At 48.4% G+C, this 23,475-nt stretch overlaps 1 long non-coding RNA gene across 1 annotated transcript; it reads right to left on the bottom strand.

The window, feature by feature from the left end:
• Positions 1-9,457: 9,457 nt before the first annotated feature.
• Gm36752 lies at positions 9,458-18,627 on the bottom strand. The gene is made up of 3 exons (XR_381308.3): positions 18,489-18,627; positions 11,447-11,601; positions 9,458-10,053 (listed from the first exon to the last, which is right to left on the bottom strand). It is a non-coding gene; the product is annotated as a predicted gene, 36752 (long non-coding RNA).
• Positions 18,628-23,475: the final 4,848 nt, after the last annotated feature.

Raw genomic sequence — 23,475 nt, 5'->3', positions numbered from 1 at the left:
TCAAGGAGTGGACGGACCCATGAGTCATCCTCTCTCAAGGATCCTCCATGATTCAATTTCTTTCTTAACAAAGTAAGATTTACAAATGTTTATCACACGGATTATTGCCAGTACCCTCTGGGACATAGGTCAAGTTAACATCGCACGAAGAAGACACAGACTCCCACCTATACCTGACCCTTTGATTCATCATGTGACATTTATCATCACCTGTGTCCTGTGAAGAAGGTTCACTATGGGGATATTAGATTATATTAGCTAATTGTAACCAAAGCAACTAAAATAGAGAAGAGGATGGGCCTGGCTGAGAGTTGGCTCTGGGATAAAGGTACCTGCTGTCAATCCCCAGGATGCACAAGGTCAAAGGAGAGAGCCAACTTCCTACAGGTTGTCTCGGAACCTCTAAAAAGATGGCATGGCATGGCACCTGGTGCATATGGGCATCTTCATACACAGAGACACACTCACAGACACGCAGATACACACACTCTCTCACACATACAGACACACACTCTCTTACAGACACATACACACACAGATATACACATTCTCTCACATACAGACACACACACACTCTCACACACAGAAACACACTCACAGACACACACAGACAAACATACACACACACACAGACACACACTCTCACACACACACACTCTCTCTCACACACACACACTCTCTCTCTCTCTCACACACACACTCTCACACACACAGAGACATGTAGACATACACACGTACACAGACAGACATATAGACACACATACACATAGACACACAGACACACACTCACACACAGATACACACTCACACATTGTCTTACAGAGACACACTTACAGACACACACTCTTTCTCACACACACACAGACATACACACTTACATACACACACACACACACACACACACACACACACACACACACACACACACACACACTCCATGCAAAATGTTTCTAAAAATAAAGCAAGATGACTAGCTGGTAAATTTAAATGTAAAAGACGAAGTTCAGAGTGCTTTCAAGTTGACTAACACATTCACATGCCAGAAAAGATGTTCTAGCTCGGGGGAACCCTCTGACCTCACTGATGAACCTCCTCATCTGGTTGTGCTTCAGCATCCTCTGTGATAAATGGTGACGTGCCAGGAAGCAGTGCTTCCCTGAGCCCCGAGAGCCCACCACAGCTGAGGGGTGGGGACTGGGGCCATCGGTGCTGTCAGCTGGGTAGGAGAGCTGACTCTGGTGACCCCATGTATGGCTGGCAAGTGACCTGAGAGGGTAGTCTTTGTTGGAGTGAGGCCTTCCATTTCTGAAGTCTGGGGCCAACTGCAGGCAGATAGTGTCAGGATTGGATTAAATTGCCTGACATTAAATTGGTGTCAAGAATTGATCGTTGGTGAGAACAGACACAACTCAGCGGAGTAGGTAAGCTGAGCTGTGACTCACAGAGACCGTGCAGAGTAAAGCGGACTCGACCTCTATGTCGAATATGGCTTCATAGCTGCTCAGCTTGTTAAGGAGTTGCCTGGCTCTCAGTAGGTGCCGTGCTCAGGATGAAAACTCATGGAGCCACTTCTGTTAAGAGACTGGAGCATCCGAATCCCCGGGACAAACCTCAGCGTGGCTGCTGATGCCTGAAGCGCTTCATAAACTCTTAAGCACTTAACGAAAATTGTTAAGAAATTTGTTTGGTTAGTTTTCGGCTTTGTTTCACTTTAGTAGAAAATGTCTAAGAGACAATAACAGCAGGCAAGTACTTAACACGCTATAAATGACAGGCTTGTCTGTCGCCCTATCGTAAGGTGGCACTTTCTTAACTGAGGTTACCTCCTTTCAGATGACTTTAGCCTGTGTTAAGTCGACATAAAACTAACCTGCACACTGCAAACCTGAGGGCCCGAGTTCAGATTCCCCAGAACCCACATTAGGAGCCAGGCAGGGCTGTATGAGTCAGTAATCCCAGTGTTGGAGGACAGGGTCTATAGATCCAGGGGGCTTGCCGGACAGCCAATCTAGCTGAACTGGCACGCTTCAGGTTCAGTCAGAGACTGTCTCAAAGAGTAAGGTCCAGGACAGCTGAGGGATGGCCTCCTACTCCAGCCTCTGGCCTCCATACTTGCTGGCACCGGTGAGTGTTCAAACACACATACAGTACGTTAAAATTTAATTAATTAAAAAATTAGCAAATAAGCTACTATTGAGGGCTAGAGATGTAGCTTAGTTGGTAGAGTATTTGCTTAATGTGTACCAAGCCCTGGGTCTGGTCCCCAGAACCACATAAAACTGGTTAAAACTGGTTATGGGAGCACATGCCTGGAACCCCAATACTCTGGAGATGGAGACAGAAGGACCAGAAGTTCAAGGGTCATTCTTAGCTACACAGGGAGTTGGAAGTCAACATGAGCTACACGAGACCCTTTTTTGAAAAGAAACAACAGCCCACTATTGGAAAAGGGAACTGTCACAGCAGAGTTACTCGGTGGGCGCTTTGCTGTGTGCTGGAAATGCAATTGGAGCTGGCAAGGTTTGCTTTTGCTTCCAGTCACTGGGGACAGACAGGGAGACAAAGTATTTTCTCAACTGTACCTGACCTCTCCAGGTAAAAACAATGTGTTATTGAAATACTCAGAGCCATTGAAATGGCATTTGACCTGGAATTTGAAAAGAAAAAAAAAAAATCAGGTTCCAGTTTCAGAGATAGGACAGGAATTCATGGCCTTGTCCCTCAGGCAGGGGGAAGGGGAGGACACGTACTCCATGGGACTGTCCCTATGGTACAAACAGGAACTTAAAGCAGACATGGATTTTTCCAATGCTTTGAAATGAGGGAAAGAGGGAGTAGAATCTTTTGTTCCAAAGAGTCACAGATGATCACAGGACAGAACATTAAAAAGATCCAGTGAATTTAAAACAAACAAAGACTGGCCTTGTGGACCCACTGCCCTTTCTTCTCATGTTAGTTGGTGTGGGTAGCTCCCTAGATTCTGAAAACACACAGCCATATGCGCGTGCACACACACACACACATGGGCATGCATACACAAATATATGCACATTCACACAAGTATACACATATACTAACATACACATACATGAGCATGCTTGCACTTACACACACAGGCAGGCACACGCATACACACACACTCACATGCACATGGGCACACACACAGAAGTATCCTAGGGGAAAAGTGATAGTCTCATTCTAAGAAGGTAATTATTGAGATGAAGATACAAGTCAACCCTGGGTTCAATGTCCAGCACCATAAAAATTTTTAAGTAGAGGAATGCAACTGCTTTATTTGTACAATTGAACATTCTGAAAAATCTGTTAAGAAATATTACCAGACTATGTTAACAATTGACAATTAGTGTCCAGTAAGAAAAATTCACATCTGTGCACCTAAAAAACTTGAGATCAACAATGATGACAAACTGGGAAGCAGTTCTCTGATTTAGAATCTATTCTAATGAAGCGAGCAGGTGGGTTTTCAACACAGCTATTAAAAGTATAAAAACAGAAGCGGGGCATGGTGGCATACATCTTCTTGTAGCTTTTGGGAGGCAGAGGCAGAGAAATCTCTGTGAAGATAAGGCCAGCCTGGTCTATATAGTGAGTTCCAGGGCAACCATTGGCTACAGAGAGAGACTTTGTTTCAAAACACACACACACACACACACACACACACACACACACACACACACACACACGAAAGAGAGGCAGAGACAGAAAGACAGAGAGACAGAGACAGAGAGAGTCAGAGAGACACAGAGACAGAAAGAGACAGAGACCCAAACCTCCCTGGTCAATTTGCAAAAGTGAAAAGACTCCTAATGAGGCCAATGGAAAGTTAATTCATCACGTTTTTAGAGGAAAACAACTGATGGATTTAAAAAGAAGTTCAACCCGGTGAACAACCAAGCCCTTGCTGCTTCCCTTGTCTGTATCTTTGGCTAGGTATTTTCCAAACCAAATCTGAAGTAAATCAACAACTTAAAAGCATACCTTCAGCTCTTTAAGCAATTCACCAAGGCGGGTGTCTCTCTAAGGAAGGGAATGTCCCCTGTGGTGGTGTCCTGCCACTAACACATCACTGTTGGTGTCTGAGGGTGAACGTTTTGTGCCATTAATGAAGACACACACTGGAATGATTAAAAGGTATTACTACTCACACCTTACATGTCTCCCCATTTGGTGTGAATTTCATAAACAGATATGAGAAAGAACTTGTGTGCATAGTTTGCAATAAAGAAAAACGCATAAATATTGCTCCAAGAACATTGTTTTCTGACCCATAATAATCTCTATTTCCCTTACTTAAAAGAAATTAATTTAGTGAGTGTGTCTGATTGTACATAAGTGCGCACATGTGCAGTATCTACAGAGGTCAGAAGAGGAAGTAAGATTTCCTGGAACTGGAGTTCCAGGCAGTTGTGAACCATCCATGTGAGTTCTGGGAACCAAACCCAGGCCTGGGCCTTCTCTCCACATCTGCTTTTTTTTTTTTTTTTTTTTTTTTGCAAACTGATTTGACCTCTCTCCTTAGGGGGTAGTTTCTCACTTCACTTTGAACCCGAGGTTGTGTGGAGTAGTAGAAGGCGGTGGGCTAATATTATATGGTATTATAAAAATCTGGCTCTGAGATAGTCGAGGTCTGCATTAGTCACTGGGGGGAATTCATTCTTGGATCCAGCCAGCCAGTTAGCAGAGACAGGTGCTAGTCTTTGTACACCCCTGAAATCTGAGTTACGTGAGCAGAGCATCTTGAGTGCCCCAGGCTACAGATGATAGCAACCCCACCTGTCTTAGTCAGGGTTACCATCGCTGTGATGAAACACCATGACCAAAGCAACTTGGGGAAGAAAGGGTTTATTCAGCTTCCACTTCCACATCAGAGTTAATCATCAAAAGCAGTGATGCAGGAGCTCGCACAGGGTAGGACCCCGGAGGCAGGAGCTGATGCAGAGGCCATAGAGGCGTGCTGCTTACTGGCTTGCTTCCCACGGCTTACTCAGCCTGCATTCTAACCCTGCAGGACCACCAACCCAGGGATGGAATCACCCGAAATGAGCTGGGCCCTGACTGCCCCATCACTAATGAAGAAAATGCCCTACAGCTGTCTATTATCTTACAGAGGCATTTTCTCAATTAAGAGGACTTCCTCTTTGATGACTCTGGCCTGTATCAAGTTGAGGTAAAAACCAGCCAGGACACTTGGCACCAAAGAATCCCTGCTGAGCCCTGCCCAGATTCCTAGACCTGCAAAGCTGTGGCTGATGAAACAGCAGCTATTGGGAAACATTAGGTGTTGAGAAGGCCTGCTGTGCAAAGTCCTCAGTCTGTGGCACTTAGCCTTTCAGCAGATGTATGTGCCACATGCAACTTATCACTACAGGGCCTCAAACCCATGGCCCCTCTGCCTCAACCGCCTGAGCTGCAACCACAGCCTACATCGCCCCCACCGTGTGTGAGTGTGTAGTTCATTGTCGTGCAGCCATGGTCAACACCCATTTCCAGAACTTTCTCATTCTCATCTCACACTCTAAACCTATTCAATACCAAGTCCTCATCCCTCCTCCCACCAGCCCCTGACAACTGCTACTTAGCTTCCTGGCTTTATGCATCTGGCCACTCTAGAGACCTCAGGTACCTCTTTGTCCTTTTGTGTACCTTATTTCACCTTGCCTAATGTCTTCAAAGGGAAGCCATGGTATGTGTCTGAATCTCCATCTTTTTAAAGGCTAAACTGTATTTAATTCTGTGTTCCACAAATCTCCCTCCAGGCTGTGCGACAAGCTTTTCTACTCCTGGCCATCTCCCCCTCCCCCCCATCATGCCTTGCAAATGCCTGCCTCTGAGCTTTGCTTATTCCACTATTCCCTTCTGGAATGTTCTCCACCTTCTCAAGCCCTGCTTGTGTGTTACAGCTCAGCTCAGGCCCAGTTTCCTGCAGGAAGTATTTCCTCTATGACAGTTGTGTCCCTGGAGTGGCTTTCTCTGTCTCTTGGGGCCTCTGTACGTCTTCCATATGTGTTTGTTTCCCAGTCACATGCCAGCTCCTGGGATGAAAACTTGGTGTCACTTCTTGCTTACCTCAGCTGAGCTATGAGACTTTACACAGCCAATGGCTGGTAGGTAAACATGAGGGGCAGGAACAGGAGCGACCTTAGTTCTAACACCCTAGTTAGTTCTGAGGCACACAGAGTGCCTGCCAGCCCATTTAGCCAGCCCAGACCATTGAAGCCTGGAGTACATACAGTTCAGATTGGAGGACTAATAGGCATGGTTTCAAATTCCTTCTGGGCCGTTCAGTGGCCATTTGGGCAATTGATAGAGACCAAGTAGGAAGAATCATATACAGTATATATATTGCTGCTAGAGGCTTTCTTGGGGTCATGATAATGGCTAATTTTATGGGTCAACTTGATTGGACTAAGGGAGATTCAAATAGCCTATTGAACATTATTTCTGGTGTGCCTTTGAAGAGGTGTCCAGAAGAAACTAACATTTAAATTAGTAGACAGACTGACTGAATGGGCTGTACCTTCACCAGAATGGGTGAGCAGCAACCAACAGAGAGACAGGCCAAGCAAGGGTAAACATGCTCTCTGCTCATCTGGGATGTCCATCTTCTGTCTTTGGATGTTGAAGCTGCAGGTTCCCAGGTCCTTAGATTCAGCCTTATATGGATGTTGGTACCTCTTTCCCTCTCTAATCACAAACCAGCTTGTTTAATGGTTACCCGCTTTCTGAATGTGTTCATATATCCCACTGGTCTGCTTTGCCTGGGGAACCTGTTTGCTGAAGTCAGGTCCCCAAGATTTATGGCATGGCAGAAGGTACACTCCCCCCCCCCCAAACCTGGATCTGGATTTTCCTTACCAGGAAGTAACCCCAGAGCTCCGAGGCAGCAGGTTACCAGGAAGTAACCCCAGAGCTCCGAGGCAGCAGGCTCTTCTTATAAGGGAGCCATAAGAGAAACTCAGAGAAGTAAGATCATCTCCAGCCCTGCCCTCACAACTCCCCCCAACACTGCTTCTCCCGGGCACTGATGGGTCTTCATGGGCTGCCACCATCACCCAACTCCCAAGCCCACACCCTACCACTAGGTCTCAGTTTCATAAGAAAGAAAACCAGGAGTGAGCTTGGCTCCTGGTCACATGACAAGGGGGACATGTTGGGAGCTGGGACAGTTTTGTGTTCAAAGGAAAGAGCCATCTCATGCCTGTTTTGATGTGAACATTTTGCTCTAGTGGGAAGACCTGAAGTGACTCGAGTTTCTTTCCAGTGACATTTTGTCTGATGAACACAAGGGTGTCGAGTTCCATTCTCAGAGAAGACAGTGGATGGGCTCTAGGAGTCACATTTTCCTCGTTACTGGAAAGTCTACATGATTCTAAGTGGAAGGAATAACAAACTTTTAAAAAATATGAACAAGAGAGCTGGCTCAGCAGTTAAGAGCATTTGACTGGACTTGCAGAGGTCCTGAGTTCAATTCCCAGCAACCACAGGGTGGTTCACAACCATCTGTAATGGGATTTGATGCCGTCTTCTTGTGTGTCTGAAGTCAGCTCAGTATACTCATATGAATAAAAATAATAAAAAAAATATGATTAATACTAATGTGTACATAGAGAAATCCAAAGCATTCCAACTTCCTCACCTCTCGCCAGCATCCGGAGAAAGAGCTCCAGTCAGGGTGAGATTCTAGCTAGTGGAGAAAAACATCCTCCAGGTATTTCACCTCTAGATTAGACCCTATGGCCTTGATAGATAGTGGCCTGTTTATTCCTGTCACTGTAAATGCCTTGCACAAGAGCAAGTGTCGGCTGCCCCAGGCATCCTCCAGCCTTCAGTGACTTCAGGACTGCAGCCACCCCATGTGTGGAGGTCCAGTCCACTGTGGGCTGTGCTTCTGTCTTGACCTCAGCCCTTCCTTCCAGGAAGCCTTTCTTTGCCCCCTCTCCAGACTGACGTGTGGGCCTCACTCAAATGATCCTTTGACACGTAGCCAGTGCTCCATGCAGCCCCTCTCCCCCACTCAGGCCTTTCCATCTGGAAGATTAGATCTAAGAAGTGAGGTCATTTGGGCTTAGCCTGACCAGCAGGGACTAGGTCAGAAATGAGCTCTGCATCCCTCCAAGGGAGCCTGTCAGGAACTGTCTGTCTCAAGGCAATTTTCAGGAGGAAAATGGAAGGATTGTTGGAGATAGCAGGAAGTCATGCAAATTGTGTCATGCTTCAGATTTTAAAAGCATACATTAAATCAAACCAAAGCCCTGACTCTACACTATATGCTACAGGGAGGGAAAGGAAACACTAGGCACTGTCTTCAAGGAAAACCAGCCACAGTGGTTAGGTCTGGCTGTCTCCAGGCAGAAAATCCCCGAGTAGTGTCATCTTGTGTTCAAGAGAATATCCCAGCACTCGGGAGGCAGAGGCAGGCGGATTTCTGAGTTCGAGGCCAGCCTGGTCTACAAAGTGAGTTCCAGGACAGCCAGGGCTACACAGAGAAACCCTGTCTCGAAAAACCAAGAGAGAGAGAGAGAGAGAGAGAGAGAGAGAGAGATTAGGACTGTGTTGAGGGATATAGTTCAGTTGGTAGAGGGCTTGTGTAGCAAGCCTGAAGCTGGGTTTAACTCTCAGCACCACATACAAAAAAAAAAAAAAAAAAAAAAACCAGGCATGATGGTGGAAGACTGTATTTTGCAGCTCTTAAGATGTGAAGGCATGCTGGGCAGTGGTGGCGCACGCCTTTAATCCCACACTCGGGAGGCAGAGGCAGGTGGATCTCTGAGTTCGAGGCCAGCCTGGTCTACAGAGTAAGTTCCAGGACAGCCAGGGCTACACAGAGAAACCCTGTTTCAAAAAACCAAAAACCAAACCAAACAGACAAACAACCTCCCCCCCCCAAAAAAAAGATGTGAAGGCAGGAGCGACAGAAGTTCAAGGTCATTCTTAGCTCTATAGCAAGTTCAAATCTAGCCCAGAGCCAAGGAGACCTTGCCATACAGAGAAGGAAGGAGGAGGAAGAGGAGGAGGAGGAGGAGGAGGAGGAGGGAGCGGAGGCGGCTATTTCGTCTGTAGCCTCTCAGTTCTGGCTGTGTTCCCTCAGCTCTTGTCCTGCCCCAGTCCAGCTGCTGGCACTATCTATGACCTTGACCCATGATCTTGAAGTTCCGATCACTGGGAAGAAAGGAGATATGAGAAAGGATCCTTATATCCTACTAAAGATTTCCTTTATATGCATGGGTGTTTGCTGGCATGTATGTCTACGGACCACGTGAGTGCATGGTGCTCACGGAGGACAGAGGGGTCCTTAGGATCCCCCTACAACTGGAGTTTCAGATGATTGTGACCTGCCATGTGGGTAGCTCACATGTACACAGGGTTTCTCTGTGTAGCCCTGGCTTCCAGGAACTAGCTCTGTAGACCATACTGGCCTTGAACTCACAGAGATCCTCTTGCTTCTGCCTCCTGAGTGCTGGGGTCAAAGGCGTGTACCACCAGTGTCTGGCAGGACGCTCACTTCTTAAGGAATAGCAGCTTCCAGATGTGGGATGCTTCATTTTGGCTCAGGTCTCCTTGAACACAACAAAGAGCGGAGGCAGTCTTTGCTCAGGGTGTGTTGGGAGATGGGAGGAGAGCCAGGGTGTAAGCTTTGTGCCATAGGACACACAAGGAAACACGGGCGCATGACAGGCAGCTGGCAGAAGCTGTCCGTCCCTGTCCTTGGGTCCACACACAGAGGCCTAATGCAGACTAGCCTGTGAGGCTCTGTCACATGGACTCTCAGAATCTCCACCCGTGAGGGCCTCTGTCCCCAAACCTGCTGTTTGAGGAGATCTGTGCATAGGCTCTTGTCACCTTCTTCAGCTTGGTCTCCAGGGTGCTCTTAACACTCCTTCACGGTAACAAGACACAGCCTGCTTCGTGCTGGCCGGAAGGAGCTGAAGGACCTAAGGAGTGGTTTCCCATTCCAGTGTCACTCTAAGTCCAAGGGATAGTGACAGTTGGCAAATAGGCCTTTGCGATCTGCAAGGTGTTCACGTGTTGGACCTTGAAGGACAAGAGAAGGTGAGGCTGTGAGGGGACAATGGAAGGGTGGCTGGTGCCATCAGGAACAACTCATCTTATCTCCTTGAGACAGGGTTTCTCTGTATATCCGTGGCTGTCCTGCAACTCACTCTGTAGATCAGGCTGGCCTCAAACTCAGAAATCCACTTGCACACATTGTTGCAGGCCCCATACCCGGAATGAAAACTCCCCTTTGTCCTACCAGACCCCATAGCTCTCTGGACTCTCCTGCTGCAAAGGTGGGATGTGGAAACTGGAAACTGTAGTCACTGCTATGAGGTGGCCCCCAAGCATAAAGGGCTGGGACCTGCTAGGGATGCAGCAGGGCCGCCAGACTCTCAGGCAGGCTCCACTTTCAGGTGACCTGCCCAGGCTCTGCTGGCTTTTTCCATATTTACCCGTGAACTTTCCTTTAAACAATCAAGAGGAAATACGCTCGCCCCAGATGGCCAGGATACACGTGTCTGAAGCTTTTTTTCCAGGGAGGGAGCCGCTAGGCCAGGAGCGCTGGTCACAGGAAGGAAACCTAACCCTCGCCATCAAGGAAGCAATAATCCCACCTCGCTTTCAGGCCCTGAAAGAGAGGCATGGCAGGCAGCAGGCCACGTCTGCAAACCATGAACACTGAGTCCCTCGGGATACAACCTCTCTATGCACCAGCAAGCAAGTCTTGTTGGACTCCTCAGGGGCCATTTGTGCTCCCACAGCCTCGCTCCCTTGGATTTCTCCTCTCCAGAACATTCTTTTTCAGCCCGATTTACAGGGTGGAACTTCAGCTTCACAGGACCAGTCCTTTCTCTGCCCTTGACCCTTGAGGGATCAAGGGGGGGGGGGGTAGCAATAAATGCCATAGGGACCTGTAAGGGCGTGGACAGGGTAGAGTGCTCTGATTAGGGTCTCTAGAATGCTGGTGGGCCCACTGTCACTGCTGTAATGGGTCTCTAACAATGGATGGCTTGGACACCAGCTTATTATGCTGCTAGAAGCCAGGGGCTCTGATGTGGCAGGGCAGGCGCTTTCTCGGGCCAGCAGGAAGGGTCTACCCCAGCTCTCTCCGGGCAGGCGCTTTCTCGGGCCAGCAGGAAGGGTCTACCCCAGCTCTCTCCGGTGTGATTCAATGACTCGAGCTTATGGATTTCTTGTTCTGGTTTCTGCTACCATCTATACGGTGTCCTCCGTGTGTGTGTGTGTGTGTGTGTGTGTGTGTGTGTGTGTGTGTGTGTGTGTGTGTGTGTGTATTCAAATTTTACTTCCTTTGGGATACCAGGCACATGGGGTTGTAGTTCACCTTAATCACAGAATCTTGATTTGACTGTCTCTGTAAAGGTCCAGTTGCTGTTAGCATGTAATATATGAGAGAAGAATTCAGACTTACATACAGCCGGCCAGGACCGGTCCTTCCAGATACTGCACTGCAGACGTTGCTCACTATAGATGCAGAAGAGTTGGGTGGGCTTGACTCTGACATTGCCCCTTCCATTCCCAAGTTAGTCTTCAAGCCACCCCATGAATTGAGGGAATTTATCTTCCCTGTGAGGCAGGAAGAGAGAACTAGCAACACATGGCTATGAGGCATAAAAATGTTAACTCAAAGCCGGGCGGTGGCGGCGCACGCCTTTGATCCCAGCACTTGGGAGGCAGAGGCAGGCGGATTTCTGAGTTCGAGGCCAGCCTGGTCTACAAAGTGAGTTCCAGGACAGCCAAGGCTATACAGAGAAACCCTGTCTCGAAAAACAAACAAACAAACAAACAAACAAACAAACAAACAAAAAAAGTTAACTCAAGGACTCCCAAACGACCTGTCACTCAGACTACCCTAGGCCACTACAATGATTAAATACCCTCCTCCAGAAAACAGTGAAAATCCATCACCTCCAACAGCCAAAGAAGGGTCCACCCTCCGGACTCCGGACCCCAGACTGGGGCTCTTGAGTCACTTGTCCACTGGAGTCCACTCCCATTCTGTGGACTGCGTTCTCTGATTCTATGCCCATCTCTAATAAATCTGCATTTTAGATTCTACTCTGTTCTTGTTGGACGGTTTGCCTGAAATACAAAGAACCTGAACACTGATCATGGGGTACCCTGGGGATTCCTTCAAGAAACACTAGAGACAGAAAGGGGCTAAGAAGCCTTCTAGTCCACTCCCGAAAATCTGACTTCCTGTTGCAGCTATAAATGCATGTGCAGGTACAAATTAAATACCAGAACAGGGGACAGTGTCCAGAGTATGTAAATAACTTCTGCTGTGTTTTATAAAAAAAAAAAAAGAAAGAAAGAAAGAACAAGGAATATGTTTGGTAGAAGGGTGGTATGGTGAGGTGGAAGGGAGTGCTTCGGTGGGCCCATGCTGATCCATCCCTTCCCCCACCCCCAGGTATACGAAAGGTATACTATGGAATAGAGTTTATTTAGGTGGGGGGATTGAGGAGGGAGTAGAGACAGAGAAAGGCAGAGAGAGAGAGAGAGAGAGAGAAAGAGAGAGAGAGGAGGAGAGTCCAGCCATGAACACGTGGAGAGAAAGGGGAGAGAAGGTACAAAGAGGTAAAAGAGTAGGAGTGAGGAGGGGGCAAGCAGCCCCTTTTATACTAAGTCAGGCATACCTGACTGTTGTCAGGTACCTGTGGGGTGGAGCCTAGAAGGAATGCTAACAACTTCCATAAGGCAACAACAATAATAAAAATATGGACCACCGGGAAGTGATGGCTCACACACCTTTAATCTTGTCACTGGAGAGGCAGAGGCAAGAGGATCTCTGAATTTTAGGCCAGCCTGATCTACAGCGTGAGTTCCAGGACAGCTAGGGCTAGACAGAGAAACCCTGCATTGAAAAAACAAAAGAAACACACAAATAAGTAAGTAAGTAAGTAAGTAAGTAAGTAAGTAAGTAAGTAAGTAAATAATAGGACCCAACTAGAAAGCAGGTAAGGTCTTGGAGAGTGGCTGCTGATGGTCTCTACACACCCAGAAAGAGGTGGAGCAGCAACAGGGAAACGCAAATCAAAGATACAGGAGGGGCCTACAAGGTGACTCAGTGGGTAAAGGGGCTTGCTGTCAAGTGTGTCTTGAGATCGATTCCCAGGACCCCTAAGGTGAAAAAAGAGAATCAACTCCTTGGAGATGTCTTCTGACCTATATATGGACACACAGACATGCACACTAAATAAATCTTTGTTTACAATGATGGGGGGGGCATTGTAACTCCTTACATAGTTGAACAGTGTTCACAGCTGCATAATGCATGCTAAACAGCAGGGATCGGGATCGAGCCAGTCTCTGCAGTAACAAAGGGACAGATGGGCAGAATGTGGTGTGTTCGAGCAAACAGGATTATTACTCAGTCACAAGAAAGAGGGGCATGCTAGCATGCTACCGCGGAGATCAACCTTGAACACCACATGGTAAATGAAATGAGCTAGACACAAAAGGTCAGGACTGGACGAGCCCATGCGATGAGGCAACTTCACAGTCAGCAACTAGAGCAAAGGTCGACAGCAGCTGGCCAGATTAGCAGTCAAGGGGCACAGGGTGTCAGCAGGGCAGTAACGAAGCTTTGGAGGAGTACAGTGGAGATGCCACACAGTGGCACATACTTAGTGCCACTGAATTTCATGTTTAAAAGAGGGTTCAAGTAAGGGCTAGAGACAATGGCTTTGCAGTGAAAGGAGCTTGTGTTCCAGAAGGACCCAAGTTCAGTTCTCATTACCCACATGGGGCAGCTCACAACTGCAAGTAACCCTCTTCTAGCCTCCTCAGGCACCTGCACACATGCATACTTACATACACACACACACACACACACACACACACAAATTTAGATTTATTTTCATTTCATGTGCATTGGGGTTTTGTGCATATATGTCTTTATGTCTGCATGATGGTGTCGGATTCTCTGGAACTGGAGTTACAGACAGTTGTGAGCTGCCATGTGGGTGCTGATAATAGAACCTGGGTCCTCTGGAAGAGCAGCCAGTGCTCTAAGTGCTGAGCCATCTCTCCAGTCCCATACATATAACATTTTAAAAATCTTTTAAAAAAATGTTTAAAAGGTCGTATGACACATACCCCAAATGGTGGTTATTTTGTCAATGTGAGAGTCTAGAATGTAGGAGAGAGACTTCTGCATATGCCTGAGAGAGTTTCTAGATGGGATGGTTGTGGTGGGAAGATGCACCCACACTGTGGGCAGCACTATTCCCTGGCTGGGGTCCTGCACTGAATCCAAAGGACAAGGAGAGCTGAGTGCTAGCGTCCACCTCTCTGCTTGACTGCAAATGCAATGGGATCTGGTGCCTCAGGAGTACCCCTCCACGATGCACTGACTTCCCTAACAGTGACCCCAATAAACCCTTTCTCAAGTTTTCATCATGATTCACCGTGCGAAGTGGAGCTGGGCCCAGGTGCCAAACAGACGAGTATGGCAGTGGAGCGGGAGGCTGGCTCTGCTGCCTGGCTCTCCCTGGACCTGCAGATGTGACTCCTTCGGGCACTGGCCTTTTGCATGGAAACCACTTAAGAGCCAGAAGGGAAATTCAAGTTGAGTCATTACTGCAGGATGTGCAAAGGCAGTACCGGCAGGACCTCCCCCCCTCAACTTGGCATCCTCAGAGGAAATGATTTTGTTTTGCAGCCTCCCCTGTCACCTAGCCTGCTCATCGGGGACAACTGTGTTTCCTATCTTAAGACATTTCCAAATGGGGCGTGCTGGCGAGCACTTCTACAAATACATCCGGGAGGAGCCGGCCACACTCCAGATCTGGGGCCCAGTGCCTCCAGGGCTTCTACAGGAAAAGGCTGCAGCTGGCAGGAAGCCTGGGGTCTCCTAGCTTGCTTTCTGGGCAATTAATTAATTAATTAAAATTTAAAAACGGTACCAGAATAGAGCAGATTGGAGGCCACTCAGTCCCCAAAGGGTGCTCACTCCCTTTGCTCCCAATGAAATCAAGACCCCGGGAGGATCCTGTTGTGTTTGCTTGGGCTTCAGCCTCCTCTTTCTTTTCCCAAGTGCCTAGAAACCCACAGATCCACCCATGGGATTCCCCTGCACGCGCCTTTAGCTCTGAAGGCCTACCAGGAGCAACAGCTTTTGCCCCAAGCCCTGTGGAACGTTCTCACTGTCCCACTTCCTCAGCTCCATTCTCTATCAATATTTCCAAGTCCACCGATGTCATGTGCCTGACTGGGGCCCTGGCAGGAAGGATAAGAATAATATCCAGATGGGCATCCCATCTCTTCTCCTCTGATATACCCCACTGCTACCTCTGTCCCCTCAGTTAAATGCAAACCCTGGTATAAACCTGCTCATTGCCCTAGAGTGTGTGTGGTCATCACGGTCCTTGGGGTTCTGCGGGTGAGGGCACAGGATGGCATGGCAGCGTTTCCAATGGTATCGCCATGGTTACCGGGAACCCTTGCCTGAATAGTTGGTAGCCCTCACCTAACTCAGGCAGGTTGATGGCTTCCGCTCCCCAGGAAGGGGACATACATGTTCTGCTCCTGGCCTTTGCCCATTATCACCGTGGTCACCTAGTATCACCTGGCCAGGAGTCAAGCACTCAGTGTTCTTCTGGGAACCTGCCATTGCTGGGGGTGGCTAAAGTGAGGGTTAAGTCAAGAGCTAGGCCTGTCAAGAGCGGAGCTAAGATGTTAAAGAGTAGGGGTGGGGTGGGGTGGACCACTCTAGGATGGTGCCCTATGCACTGAATGTGCCCTGAGAACTCCCAGGCTGTGGGCACTCAGAGGAGATGTGGGTGCAAGCCATAGCAGTCTCATGGTACACACATTCCCTGCCTCTCTCCTTACCTCTTTTAACAGGGAGCTCTGCTTAGTTACATTAAAGGCAATGGCTCTTCACTTGTAAAGCCAACCCCTGAGGGGAAATCACAATTTTTCAGCAGAAATGTCTTCAGTGACTCTTCAAAAAGTGTCTTGCTCTCATTCCCTTCATGGTGAGAAGCTCACAGGACTGGAACAATCCAGGCTTGAGACTCTTCACCAGCTAGTGCCCCAATAAAGGGGGCTCTCCCCACATCTGACCTCCCCAGTGAAGTCCCACCCAGGCCAGGCCTCCTGCTTCTGCTTCTATTTCTTCCCTCTGCAGGACGTTCTGTTAGGGAGCCTCAGTGTTCTGTGTTGGCCTCAGCCAGTTCTCTCTGAAGTATACTTCCTCTGTAGGTCCTAACCACACAAGGGGCTTTATTGCCATTGCTCTGTCCGGTCCCCAGGACTTGCCAATTAGCCTCACTGCTTTTAAACCCCGGCTTTGCCATTTATCTGCCAATTATTTCTTTGTCCCCCATTGGAATTCAGCCACCTCACAGACGTGCCAGGCAGCATCTCAGCCAACTGGGCTCCAGCTCTATCTACTCTGTCTCTCTCTTTTACCTGTGAAGCCTGAGTTTCTGAATCTCCAACACTTTGTGTCACTTAGATCTTCCCAAGGTGCAGTGGGGACATTTACCCACAGATCTGTGTCCCTTGGAGTGCTGTAGGCACAGACATACTGGGGCGCTCTCCGTCCTTTCAGTGAGCATAGCAGATGTGGCCAAGTCCCACACACATGAGCCCAAGCCCCTCTACTGGCTGCATAGTCCTCCAGTCACGGTAAGCAGTCTCTCTGGGTGCTTTGTGAGCTCAGAGCAGCAAACCTGCTTGTGGTGAGCACTCTGCTTGTGATGAGTGCTCTGTTTGTGATGAGTGCTCCTCTTGTGGTGAGTGCTCTGCTTGTGGTGAGCACTCTGCTTGTGATGAGTGCTCTGTTTGTGATGAGTGCTCCTCTTGTGGTGAGTGCTCTGCTTGTGGTGAGCACTCTGCTTGTGATGAGTGTTCTGTTTGTGATGAGTGCTCCTCTTGTGGTGAGTGCTCTGCTGTGGTTGAGTACTCTGCTTGTGATGAGTGCTCTGTTTGTGATGAGTGCTCCTCTTGTGGTGAGTGCTCTGCTGTGGTTGAGTACTCTGCTTGTGATGAGTGCTCTGTTTGTGATGAGTGCTCCTCTTGTGGTGAGTGCTCTGCTGTGGTTGAGTACTCTGCTTGTGATGAGTGCTCTGTTTGTGATGAGTGCTCCTCTTGTGGTGAGTGCTCTGCTGTGGTTGAGTACTCTGTTTGTGATGAGTGCTCTGTGATGAGTGCTCCTCTTGTGGTGAGTGCTCTGCTGTGGTTGAGTACTCTGCTTGTGATGAGTGCTCTGTGATGAGTGCTCCTCTTGTGGTGAGTGCTCTGCTGTAGTTGAGTACTCTGCTTGTGATGAGTGCTCTGTTTGTGATGAGTGCTCTGCTGTGGTGAGTGCTCTGCTGTGGTGAGTGCTCCACTTATAGTGAGTGCTCCAGACTGGCTTTTGGTCAAGGCTTTTGGTCTAGCTTTTGAGGCTTGGGAGGACTCTATGAGGCCCCATTAAGTTCAGGTACACAGAATCGATTCCATAGCAACAAGGTAAGAAAATCTCACTACACACCACACCAGGAGCTGCGTGGGCAGGAGCAGCCCTTGCTTATCTCTGATCCTGACCTCACCATCCTCATCAGTGTCACTAATTAAGAGGGCTGCTCTCTCTCTCTTCTCTTCTCTCTCTTCTCTCTCTCTCTCTTTTGTTTGTTTGTTTTTTAGATAGGGTTTCCTCTGTGTAGCCTTGGCTGTCCTGGAACTCACTCTGTAGACCAGGCTGGCCTCGAACTCAGAAATCCGCCTGTCTCTGCCCCCCAAGTGCTGGGATTAAAGGTGTGAGCCACCACCGCCCGGCTCAGAGGGCTGTTCTCTAATCTGAAATTTCATTTCTAAATTCAGTGTTGATTCCTGAGTCTTACCGCTGGTTCCCAAACCTTCTTCACTGACACACCGAAACACTGCGCTGGTAACTGCTGAAGCCAGAGGGCAGGCTCCTCAGGGCCAAATGCTCACTGATCCACAGACAGGTTCTATGAGCCTCAGTAGAGGAAGAACTTACTGCGTGACACTCTCCCCTGGGTCCTGAGGAAAGGTGGAGAAGGGGGCTGACATCTTGCTGCTCAGGATAAGCAGGCCACTCGCCAGATACCCTGTGATGTAGGACTGTCACTTCAGGTTTGATTCGAGGAAAACAATGCTCAGAGAAGGCAAATGACACCTAGAGTTTGTTTGCTCTCACATATTTTCAGTCTTGGCCTAAAACACAGGGATAAGCTGGGAGGACTCTTAGGGGTAGGCTGGGAGGACTCTTAACTGCCACCACTGACGGGTGTGGTACCTGACGGGTGGTAACTGTCCACCAAACTCACACCAGCTGCTTTTGACTGGCCAAAATTTCCCTAAATTCCTTACTTTCATTTTATTTTAGTATATTTAGATATTAGAAATCAAACAGAGTTGAGCCACACCTCCAGTCTCTGATTTCCATACACCCACATTCCATTAACACCAACTGTGCAGGCTGCTGGGCCACCTACCTCAGTTCAGACCCACCAGCTGTGTGCTCACTGCTCCACCCTCCTCCATCCCAGTCTCTGTTACCGTAGTCACCACAGCAGTGACAGTAGGGATGCTGTTGCAGTATTCTAGAAGGCAGGGCAACTCATCTGGCCTTAGGTGACCCAGACCCTTAGGTGACTACTGCAGAGATAATCCAATAGGGTCTTAGAGGGGCCTGTGGGTCTTGATTTGTGGAGGAGAAACGGGCCTTGGGCAAAGGTCTGGACCTCCTGTGACACACAAGGGTGGTGAGCTGGCTTGCTGTTGACACCTTGACTGAGGGTGACTTGTGAGGTGGATACAGTTCCTAGTCCCATCCTACAGGTGAGGACATGGGGGTCCAGACAGGAAAGAACTTAGCCTCAGATCAATGAGTAGCATCAGACAAGATGGCATGGAAACCATTTAGCTCCAGGCCTATCATGTTACTGGATTTGGCACACGTCAGTGTGATAGGAAGTCTATGTCAGCTTGACAGGGCCCCGTCCACACACTGGATAGAGATGTCTATGACCTGTGGCTCCCTCTCACCCAACCCACTGAGGGCCTGAGTGGATTGAGGGAAGTTGCTGAATGCCCTCCAGCTGGGACAGCACTGGCCCTTTTTGTAGGCAGAGTGGGTCTAAAACATCAGCTCTTCATAGGTCTGCAACCGTGACCAGTGAACTGCAGCGTCTATCATGATTAGCTGTCCTGGATCTCAGCTTGCCAACTGCAGACCATGGAGGGTCCTCAGCCTCTCAGAACTCCAGGTAACAACTTTCTAGCAAATTCTGTTTCTAGCAAAACATGTGTCACCCCCACACAGCCAACAGCCACCCTCAGCCTGCCTGTGGCATGTTGGGTGTGCTGGGGATTTACTGACGGAATAACCTTCATTAAGACTCGCCAGGTGCTCAGGACGGGTAACAAGCAAGGTCTTTGCCACTCAGCAGCAACAGTAGCTGTCACACCATGACAGTCCCTAAATAGCTGTGAGATTCTGTCCCACCCCATGACAAAAAGTAATGAAATGAAATTCACTCCTTACTGGAGACTTACAGCTATGCCTTTGAAACTCAAGTTTTTAAAGCAAACCCATCGTCATGGTAACCCTCTTAAAACAAGATGTGACCTGGCTCAGAGAACATGCAGGGTAATTACAATACTGCTTTGTATTTAGCTCCACCTTTCTTTTGAGGGCTTTAATGGACCTCACTCATTAAGCTCCACAAACACTCTCTGAAGTCTTCAGGGGACAGATACTATTAAACCCACTTTACAGATGCACACACCAAGGAATAGCAGTCTTAAGTGGCTGTGCCACTAACTGGCAACTTAGCCTTGAGCAAGTCTAGACGAGACCCAGGTCTCCTCTTGTTTCCTCTGTTGTCTTCTCTAACAGACTCCATGCTAGCTTTGGAAAGCCCTCCATCATTAAAGGATTAGTTTCTCACAGCCTGGTCTGGGGATCCCTGACTCTGCCATCTATGTACAAACACTGATGTGGTACAGAGGAAAAACGGTGAGCAGGGGTTGTGGCCATGGGACCACAGAAATGGGAAGATCTGCAGAGGGCACACCCACCTGTGAGGGTGACATGACCTAAGACTGGAGCATCAGCCATTCTGATGTCCTAGGGCCCACAATGCTGACATCAAGCCATTCCTGTTCTAGTCTAAGTCCTCTGTCCTGTGCCAGTCACACTGGCCAAGGCTCTGTCCTCCCTGAGCACCACAGCAAAGTTGCCCTTTGAGTCTGTGCTGGAGCTCTGGGATTCCTGGGTAAGGCTCTATGGCTTCAGAACTGTTTTACAGGTCTTCCTGGGGCATCTGCTGTATGCCCTGGGGTCTATTCCGATTTCATTCAGCCTTATTCCACACTACTCATTGTATTGCCTGTCATGTCTTCCTCCTCCTCCTCCTTCACCTCCTCCTCCTGCTTTCATGGGTGCTGGGAGTAGAACCTGGGACTCCCGCAAGAGCAAGTGTTCTTAACCACCTGAGTTATCTCACCTCACCAGCCCTAAACTTTTTTTTTTGTTGTTTGCTTCATTTGGTTTCTCTGTGTAGTCCTGGCTGTCCTGGAACTCACTTTGTAGAACAGGCTGGCCTTGAACTTAGGGATCCTCCTGCCTCTGCTTCCCGATGCTGACACCACTGCCTGTCTATATTGCTTGTTTTCTTGTGACTCTTCTGCTTTCCGGTGAAGACAGAAACTGCACCAGAGCAGGGCATCCATCTGTTTAGTTACTTGCAAGGAGCGGTCAGTGAATCAACTCAACAAACCATGGCTTTGCTGTTGGGCCTGAGGAGGAAATAAAGATAACATGGGGCGGGGCAGGGAAGGAGGGGGGGCAGTGATGAATTTTATTCTGAGTACGAGGGACCAGAGGACCATAATACAGAGGAGGGGGAGGGGGAGGAAGAGGAGCTGGGGAAGGACCTCAGAGCCTAAGTGCAGTGTGAAAGGGAATGGGGGATGGGTGTGTGTGTGTAGGGGGGTGTAGCACTAAGTCCAGAAGGAAAAGTTTCATTAAGAGGCAACCACAGACCAGGCAAGGGAAGCTTGGCAAGACTGGAGGGACACAGTGGAGCTCCAACAGAGGAGCAGAGTGGGGCCCTGAGGAGGAGAGATTCCAACATTCCACCCATTTTGCAGAACTCAAGAAGGGTTAGAGGAAGAGAAAGCTGCCCCCGGGTCAACCAGGTGTGTGAGCAGAAACTGGGCAGTGAACTGAGGGAGGCCGGATGGGGAAATCCAACTGGGGAGGTGTTCCGGCCAGCTGGACTCGAAACCCCCTCAACTCCCAAGTCTAGGATGCATCATTCTGGCCTACATCTAAAAGAAACTCAAGGTTACTTCAAGTACATAGCTGGACTCCTTCCCACCTGTCAGCTTTGAAGTCCTATTGGGTTGGGCTGGGAGCAAGGATCATCAAAGGATGAGAACTTCCTCTTCCATCTGATGTGTGTGTGTTGGGGCATCTCACTAGTCAGGAAGCCCAGGAGCACAGCAGGCCTCCACCTTCCTGCAACTCCCATTCCAGGCTGCCAAGCCTCTATGGAAGCCCACTCACTGGACACTGCTGGACACTTTCTCAACTGAGGTTCTCTCTGAAAATGACCCTAGTGGTGTTTAGTTGACTGCAAAGTATGCGGCACGCCATCCATTTACAGACACAGATCAGGAACCAACTTCTCTAATGCCATGTTTTCTTCTTTACAAAAAGTTTTTACTAAAACATTTACTTGAGTTGTGTGCACACGTGGAAGCACACACACACAGACAGACACACACACACACACACACACTCAAATACATCTTACGGGAGTCAATTCTTTCTCCCATGTGGATTTCAGAGCCTGAACCCAGGTCATCAGGCTTGTTAGCAAGCACCTTCACCTATTGAGACATCTCACCAGCCAGTCCCTCACCCACACACTGACCCTTCTCTCATGCCCTCTTGACCACATAAGTTCCATTTCTGTTTCCTTATGTTAAACTTTCCCCTAAAGGTTATTTATTTATAACGTATATTTTCAACTTCCTTTTCCCTGTCCCTCTGTCAACCTTTGCAATTTCATCTTTTTGCATCTCATCTCTGAAAGCTCAGGTGGGAATCACTTCTTAGGCATAAAGGTTAAAGTCTGACATTAAGTAGAAAGTTGAACTGATAAGTGGATATTAGCCCAGAAACTTAGGATACCCACGATATAAGTTACAATTTGCAAAACACATGAAACTCAAGAAGAACGAAGACCAAAGTGTGGACACTTTGCCCCTTTTTAGAATTGGGAACAAAACACCCATGGAAGGAGTTACAGAGACAAAGTTTGGAGCTGAGACAAAAGGATGGACCATCTAGAGACTGCCATATCTGGGGACCCATCCCATAATCAGCCTCCAAAAGCCGACACCATTGCATACACTAGCAAGATTGTGCTGCTAGGACCCTGATATAGCTGTCTCTTGTGAGGCTATGCTGGTGCCTGGCAAACACCTAAGTGGATGCTCACAGTCAGCTATTGGACGGATCACAGGGCCCCCAATGGAGGAGCTAGAGAAAGCACCCAAGGAGCTAAAGAGATCTGCAACCCTATAGGTGGAACAACATTATGAACGAACCAGTTCCCCAGAGCTCGTGTCTCTAGCTGCATATGTATCAAAAGATGGCCTAGTTGGCCATCACTGGAAAGAGAGGCCCATTGGACTTGCAAACTTTCTATGCCCCAGTACAGGGGAACGCCAGGGCCAAAAAGTGGGAGTGGGTGGGTAGGGGGGTGGGGGGAGGGTATGGGGGACTTTTGGGATAGCATTGGAAATGTAAATGAGGAAAATACCTAATTAAAAAAAAAGTAGAAAGTTGAATGTTCAATTCCATCCCACTCAGTCATTTGTGACAGGGCAGGAGAACACAGCGTTCCTCTAGCTTGTCTTCTTGCTGAGGCCACTTTAGGTTTAACTAGAATTTGCTCTCCTCCATGGAGAATCCTGTGGGAAATAATTACCAACTCTAAGAGGTCAAGATGCTCCAGCTAATTTACCTTGGCTTCTGTTATACTGCTTGCTTGTACAGCTCTTTCCCTGCAGCTGCCAAGTGAGATACCAGGATGTGGTTTTGCCTTAAAAACCCCTTATGCTAAAAGCTTGGTGCTGTACTGGGCCTCAAAGACCTGAGTGCAGTCACCATTGGCAGCTATGGACTACGTCTGAGTGGTTTTCTCTGGTGGGCACCCCATAACGGCTTAAATAAACATTGCATGATGTGGTAGGCATTGTTCGAGAGATTAAGATACACAGCTACAAACAAAACATACTGATTAAAACATTCCCCCTAGTCCTTATTGAGTTGGCATTCTGGAAACAGGAGCTGACACTGGACAAGCTAGCTGAGAACTCACCGTGAGCACGTTGCACACTGCTGGGGCATGCTGGTCTACTCGACTGTTCCCCATCCATTCTTGTGTGTACCCGACACTTTCC

The sequence above is a fragment of the Mus musculus genome, chromosome 12, assembly GCF_000001635.26.
Source record: "Mus musculus strain C57BL/6J chromosome 12, GRCm38.p6 C57BL/6J".
Classification (NCBI taxonomy): domain Eukaryota; kingdom Metazoa; phylum Chordata; class Mammalia; order Rodentia; family Muridae; genus Mus; species Mus musculus.
The sequence above is the reverse complement of the archived record's forward strand: the minus strand, read 5'-3'. Positions and strand labels throughout refer to the sequence as shown.